General features: G+C 41.3%; 1 protein-coding gene across 21 annotated transcripts in view; it reads right to left on the bottom strand.

The window, feature by feature from the left end:
* Positions 1-6506, bottom strand: part of ZCCHC7 (zinc finger CCHC-type containing 7) — a 264591-nt gene that overhangs the window by 248909 nt on the left and 9176 nt on the right. For 12 of the 21 annotated variants that reach the window (XM_078372414.1, XM_078372398.1, XM_078372378.1 and 9 more), the window contains 2 exons: positions 5112-5236; positions 2861-3388 (listed from right to left, as the gene is read on the bottom strand). The exons of 3 other annotated variants lie outside the window; for them this stretch is intronic. The gene's annotated coding sequence lies outside the window, so the exon portion shown is untranslated. The remainder of the gene's footprint in view (positions 1-2860; positions 3389-5111; positions 5237-6506) is intronic. 6 more of the 21 variants (XM_078372422.1, XM_078372462.1, XM_078372442.1 and 3 more) reach the window with 1 other exon arrangement.

Here is a 6506-nt window from a genome sequence, read left to right as displayed (position 1 = left end):
AAAGAGAAAACTTATTCTAGGTTTCTCTGGAAAACAAATGGTAATTGTCTTAGACTCCCTCAATTCTTTTTTTATGAAGTATAGTGCAGATACTGAAAATGCATAAAGCATTTTATGTAGTTTAATTAAATGCATAATTAAATATGTATTAAACATGTATATAGAGTAATTAAAAGTGAATGCTGACAACCTGCATCCTAGCAATTATATAGAATTGCTATTATATAGAATATAATGTTGGTTGAAAGAAGCAAGACACAGGCCAGGCATAGTGGCTCACGCCTGTAATCCCAGCACTTTGGGAGGCCAAGGTGGGCAGATCACTTGAGGCAGGCATTTGAGACCAGCCTGGCCAATATGGTGAAACCCTGTCTCTACTAAAAATATAAAAATTAGCTGGGCGTGGTGGCATACACCTGTCATCAGCAAGTGACTCAAGAGGCCACGGCATGAGAATCGCTTGAACCTGGGAGGCGGAGGTTCTAGTGAGCCAAGTTTGTGCCACTGCACTCTAGCCTGGGGGACAGAGTGAAACTGTGTCTTGAAGAAAAAAAAAAAAAAGCAGCATGACACAGAGAATACATCCAATATAATCCCATTTATATGAAGTTCGTAAAACTGACAGGCTCGATGTTTGGCCGAAGGGGCCCACTCTTTGCATGGTCCTATACAATAAGTAGACCTGACAAGACATTGTCCTCTTTTACCTCACTGAGGATGAACCCTCTGAGGACAGAGGTATTGAATGTTAGAGCTGGAAGGAAGTTCATATGACATTCACCCATGCAATTATTCATTCATTTCTCAGATACTTTTGAGGATTTGCTGAGTAGGGGATCTCTGGGCTGGTAATGTGGGGGATAAGGTATCAAGGGATTTTTCATAGATCTTGTCTTGAAGGAACAGGAAGAGCTGGAATGAGTTGAGTCCTAAATGGAGGAAAGGAGTGAGGTGTGAGGAAGTGCTTGGCGCTGGGCCAGAACATACCCTCAGCCCCTCTGAAAGTGCTGGATAGGGTGGGACCCACCAAGGGTAGAAGGTAGAAGAGACTCCCTGGGCCTCAGGAAGAATAGGTAGGCTACAGCAGATGAACCCAACCAGCCTCCCTGACCAGTCTCTGTATTCGACTATCACATAAGGGTGGTTTATGTCCAAACAATGAATCCCAAACAAATCAGAATTAAGCTGCAGAATGTGAGTGGAAGGGCCCTGACACTACCTGCTCTAATGCCTTTACTTTGTGGATGAAGAAACTAAGGTCCAGAGTGAAGTGGTTTTTCCAGAGTCCCCTGGAGAGCTTGTGGGGAGCCCTAGAGCTCAAAGCCAGGTTCCTGCTTCCCTTACCAGTGCTCTTCTTCCATCCAGACACACAATAGTATTTTCCAAGATGAGTTTTTAGAATCATCAGTATTAATGGTCATGAAATCTGGAAAAGATCTTAGTGGTAATCTGTCTGGTCCAGAGGATATCAAACCTTGATGATCATCAAATCACATGAGAAATTTGTTTTTAAAAGTACAAATTCTTACACCCCCACACCTCAGAGATTGGGGTTTTGGGGTCTAGTAGGACTGGAATTTAGGATAGGTTGGCCATGTGTTTTGTTTGGGTTTTCTAAGACAGAGTCTCACTGTCTTCCCAGGTAGGAATGTAGTAATATGATCTTGGCTCACTGCAGCCTCTGCCCCCTGGATTCAAGCAATTCTTGTGCCTTAGTCTCCCGAGTAGTTGGAATTACAGTGTGTCACCATGCTGGGCTAATTTTTGTATTTTTAGTAGAGACAGGGTTTCCCTATGTTGCCAGGCTGGTCTCAAGCTCCTGGCCTCAAGTGATCTGCCCACCTTGGCCTCCCAAAGTGCTGGGATTACAGTTGTGAGTCACCGTGCCCAGCCCCAGGTAAGTTTTGTATTTTTAGTAGGGTTTCACTATGTTGGCCAGGCTGAACTGGAACTCTCAACCTTGTGATCCGTTCGCCTTGGCCTCCCAAAGTGCTGGAATTATAGGTGTAAGCCACCGTGCCTGGCCCCCATGTGTATTTTAAAGGTCTCACTTGCCTCCCTCCACCCACAGTTGATTCTGATGATTAGCATGTAGGACACTCACAGACTTGGCTGACTATCCAGTTGAGAGGAAGAAACTAAGGCCCAGACTAGGCAAGGTAGAGTGATTGTGCAAGGTTACATGCCATTCCACCACAAATTAATCTATTGCCCAGGATAGAATTAAGCCAGGCTGTATATCTTAAGAGCCTTGATATGTTGAGTGTTTTCTCCCAATGTGGTTCTTTTGGTGAACACGTTTCATTTTTTGAAGCAGCTTAAAAGATTCCCAGCCACACTGCAGGGCACTCAGATTTGTGCAATATTTAGTGACTTTGTGGTTCATTAAACAAATTTACCTAAGCAACATGAAAGAACCCATCTTGTTTACAGTGAGATCCTGACAAAAATACATGTAGCAAAGACAGACAAACACACATAAACCTGGATTGCCGGGTGGGACATGATGCTATTGCATTCCATTTTTCTCAATAGAACTTGTTTTATTTGAGCATGACTCAGTACCCCGTGTAAATTCGAAGTTGTTAATCTTATTACTATATGAAAAACAAATTAATTAGTATGCATGCTTTTGGAGATGGATTGTTAGGTTGGTGTTGGAAAGATTAGGAAAATATACTCATTACTCCAAATGATATCTAATAATACACATCTGACTTCCACTTTAAGATCTGTTCCAATATATGGGCAACAAATATAGCTAATGAAAATCAAGCTTTTGTGTTCAGTATCTAAATGTTCATGTTGGTCAGATTCACGCGTGAATAACTGATTGTCACTGTCCATCATCCAGACTCACCTGCAACAGGCAGCTTCTCAGTTTTCGGGTCTGAGCTCACTTCCAATATCCAAAAGCAGCTGAGATGATCTCTTTCCTCTTCTTGCCTACCACACTTTATATCTTTTTCTTTTTTTTGACAGTCTTGTTCTGCCACCCAGACTGGAGTACAGTGGTGTGATCTTGGCTCACCACAACCTCTGTGTCCCAGGTTCAAATGATTCTCATGGTTCAGCCACTGGAATAGCTGCAATTACAGGCATGCGCCACCACACCTGGCTAATTTTTATATTTTTAGTAGAGACGAGAATTCACCATGTTGCCCAGGTTGATCTCAGACTCCTGAGCTCAAGTGATGAGCCCACCTCGGCTTCTCAGAGTGTTGAAATCACAGGCACCACTGTTTCCAATCAAACTTTGTATGTTTTCCCAGTGCACCTGCTCCCTTCTTTTAGCAGTCAAAATGAACACACTTCATTTTTCCAGGAGACTGAGGGTAGAGACTATATTCCAATTGGACATTCAAATGCATATTGATCAGAATACCTGCTGTAGGAAAAATATATGAAGAACAACAAGGAAGCTCTTAAAGTACCAGTGTGGAACAATCACCAAGAAATATATCATTAAGTGTACACATACCTCTGGCAAGTATACAGTGACACTGATTACCAGGTAAAAAATAAATAAATAAATAAATAAACCGCACATGCTAGAAATAAAATCTAATAAAAAGAACATATATGCTCAAAGTTAAAAAAAAATTTCCCAAAACACTAAAACTAAATAATTAATAAAAAATTGTTATTTAGGGTATCAGACTATGGGAAATCCTTTAACAAAAAAAAATCTGTTTCATATTAACATAGTATTACCCAGACTATTTCACCAGGGAGCTCCAAAAGAAACAGAAGGTATCCAGTGTTTCTCAAATAGTTCTCATTGTTTTTAAAAACTGTTCACTTAAGGGCTAGGCACAGTGGCTCACGCCTGCAATTCCAGCACTCTGGGGAGCTGAGGTAGGCGGAGTGCTTGAGCTCAGGAGCCAAGAACAGAGCCTGGGCAAGCAGTTCAAGACCAGCCTGGACTACATGGTGAAACCTCATCTCTACCAAAATACAAAAATTTAGCTGGACTTGGTGCCGTTTGCCTGTAGTCCCAGCTACTCAGGAGTCTGAGATAAGAGGATCGCCTGAGCCTGGGAGGTGAGGTTGCAGTGAGCCAAGATTGTGCCACTGCACTCCAGCCTGGGTGACAGAGTGAGACTTCAAACCCCCCCCACCAAAAAAAGAAAAAATATTCATCTTTGAATATCTCACAATACACAAGTTGTCCACTTACATGATCTAGGCAAGTTTTAAAGTAGTTTTTTTGTTGTTGTGATTTATCTATTTTTGAGACAGTGTCTCTGTCATCCAGGCTGAAGTGCAATGGTGCAAACATGGCTCACAGCAGCGTCAACCTTCTGGGCTCAAGTTATTCTCCTGGCTCTGCCCCCTAAACAGCTAGACTATAGGTGCGTACTATCACACCCTGCTAATTTTTGTGTTTTTCATGGAGACAGGGTTTCACCATTTTGCCCAGGCTTGTCTCGACTTCTGAGCTCAAGCAATCCACCTGCCTTGACCTCCCAAAGTTCTGGGATTAAAAATGTGAGCCATAGGGCCAGGCGTGGTGGCTCATGACTGTAATCCCAGCACTTTGGGAGGCCGAGGTGGGTGGATCACGAGGTCAAGAGATCGAGACCATCCTGGTCAACATGGTGAAATCCCGTCTCTACTAAAATTACAAAAAAAAAAAATTAGCTGGGCATGGTGGCGTGTGCCTGTAATCCCAGCTACTCAGGAGGCTGAGGCAGGAGAATTGCCTGGACCCAGAAGGCGGAGGTTGCGGTGAGCCGAGATCGCGCCATCGCACTCCAGCCTGGGTTAACAAGAGCGAAACTCCGTCTCAAAAAAAAAAAAAAAAAAAAAATGTGAGCCACAGCACCCGGCCTAGGCAACATTTTAAATCAGAAAGTAGATCCTAACTCTGCGGCCACCTCCATGAATGAACCTGGCAAAATCCTTTCTCTTCTTTGGGCCTCAGTTTATCCATCTCCAAAATAAGCCAGGATAATGAGAATATCTGATGTTCCTTCCAGCTCTGAAAGTCACAGATTCTCTGGCGAACAAAATATACCCAGTCTCCTCCAAAGTAAGCCCATGCTTTGAGTAGCAATTTGGAGGCTAAAATGTCTATAAGGCCTGTTGAAAATAAGTTACAAAAATACCTGATGTGAACATGCTTTCCCAGCTTCAAAATCCAGAAGACATTCCAGGAGGTTGTAATAAACCAGTGCATCATCTTTGGTTCATAACAGCTGATGATATTACTTCCACTTACTCACTGTGCAGCCTATCGGACAAAACCCTGAGTTGAGAATCAGTTTCTCAGCTATAAAATGGTATAATAACTGCTTTGTCACTTTCCCAAATTTTTGGTACAGGCACTTAATTTATGACAGCAACAGAGACAAGAGAATAGAGACCCTGCAACAGGTCTGTCAAGCCATTTGTAAATGAAGTTAAAAATGTGGCTTATCAAGTTATCTTTCATTTCTTGGTAGATTTCCCTCGGTTATGGCAAAAGCATAGTATGAGACTATTCTACTCATCCATTACCAGAGGCAAAGTAAATGTATAAAAGCCTTTTGCAAAGCGATTTGCCCGTATATATCAAGAGCCATGCGAGCATTCAGGACCTTTGACCCAGCAAATCTAGATCTGGGGATTTTAAAGAAATGACAAAAATAGGAGAATGTGATATGTATGAAGACATGTACTTTAGGATTATCTGTGATAGTGAAAAATTGGAGTCCTTCTAAATATATAATACTAGGCAATGATATATCCACTTAAAAGAGTATTAAGCAGCCATTACGATAATTATTAAAACATTTATTTTTAAATGATAATTAAGAAGACCTGTGGCATTATAATGATAAACTGTCAAGTGAGAAAGCTGAGCGAATACGAAGCTTTAACTACACTCATAAATCACCTATGTAAATTTTGCCTGCAAGTAAGAGGAACACTGAACAGTTCATTTGTTAGGATGCTAGGATTATGGATAATTTTCATTCCTTTTAATTTCCCTTACTGTTGTAACATTATAAACTAAATAAAAATCTGGAAAAAAATACAATGAAAGCAACAGTTAGGTACATTGTGTTGTATCCTTTGCAAATCCTTTCACTGAAGAAAGGGATTAAATGTGGCTTACCATAGCAAATCATAAAATAAGACTCACATTTTGTATTTCCTCCAGACCCTTCTACACTTCTAAGAATAAATTAAAATATAAACACTAGAGCTGAATTTTTAAAATCCAGGATTATCTCAGCCTGGCCAACACGGCAAAACGCTGTCTCTACTAAAAACACAAAATTAGCCAGGTGTGGTGGGCACCTATAGTCCCAGCTACTTGGGAGGCTGAGGCAGGAGAATTGCTTGAACTCAGGAGGCAGAGGTTGCAGTGAGCTGAGATTGCAACAATACACTCCAGCCTAGGCGACAGAGCTAGAGTCCATCTCCAAATAAAAAATAAATAAATAAAATAAAATTCAGGATTATCTCATTATTCTATTTAAAACATATGAAGAGAGAAGATACACTTTTTTCTTCTG

This window comes from Callithrix jacchus, chromosome 1 (genome assembly GCF_049354715.1).
Source record: "Callithrix jacchus isolate 240 chromosome 1, calJac240_pri, whole genome shotgun sequence".
NCBI classification, from domain to species: domain Eukaryota; kingdom Metazoa; phylum Chordata; class Mammalia; order Primates; family Cebidae; genus Callithrix; species Callithrix jacchus.
Note: the sequence above shows the minus strand (reverse complement) of the source record. Positions and strands in the feature narration are given on the sequence as shown.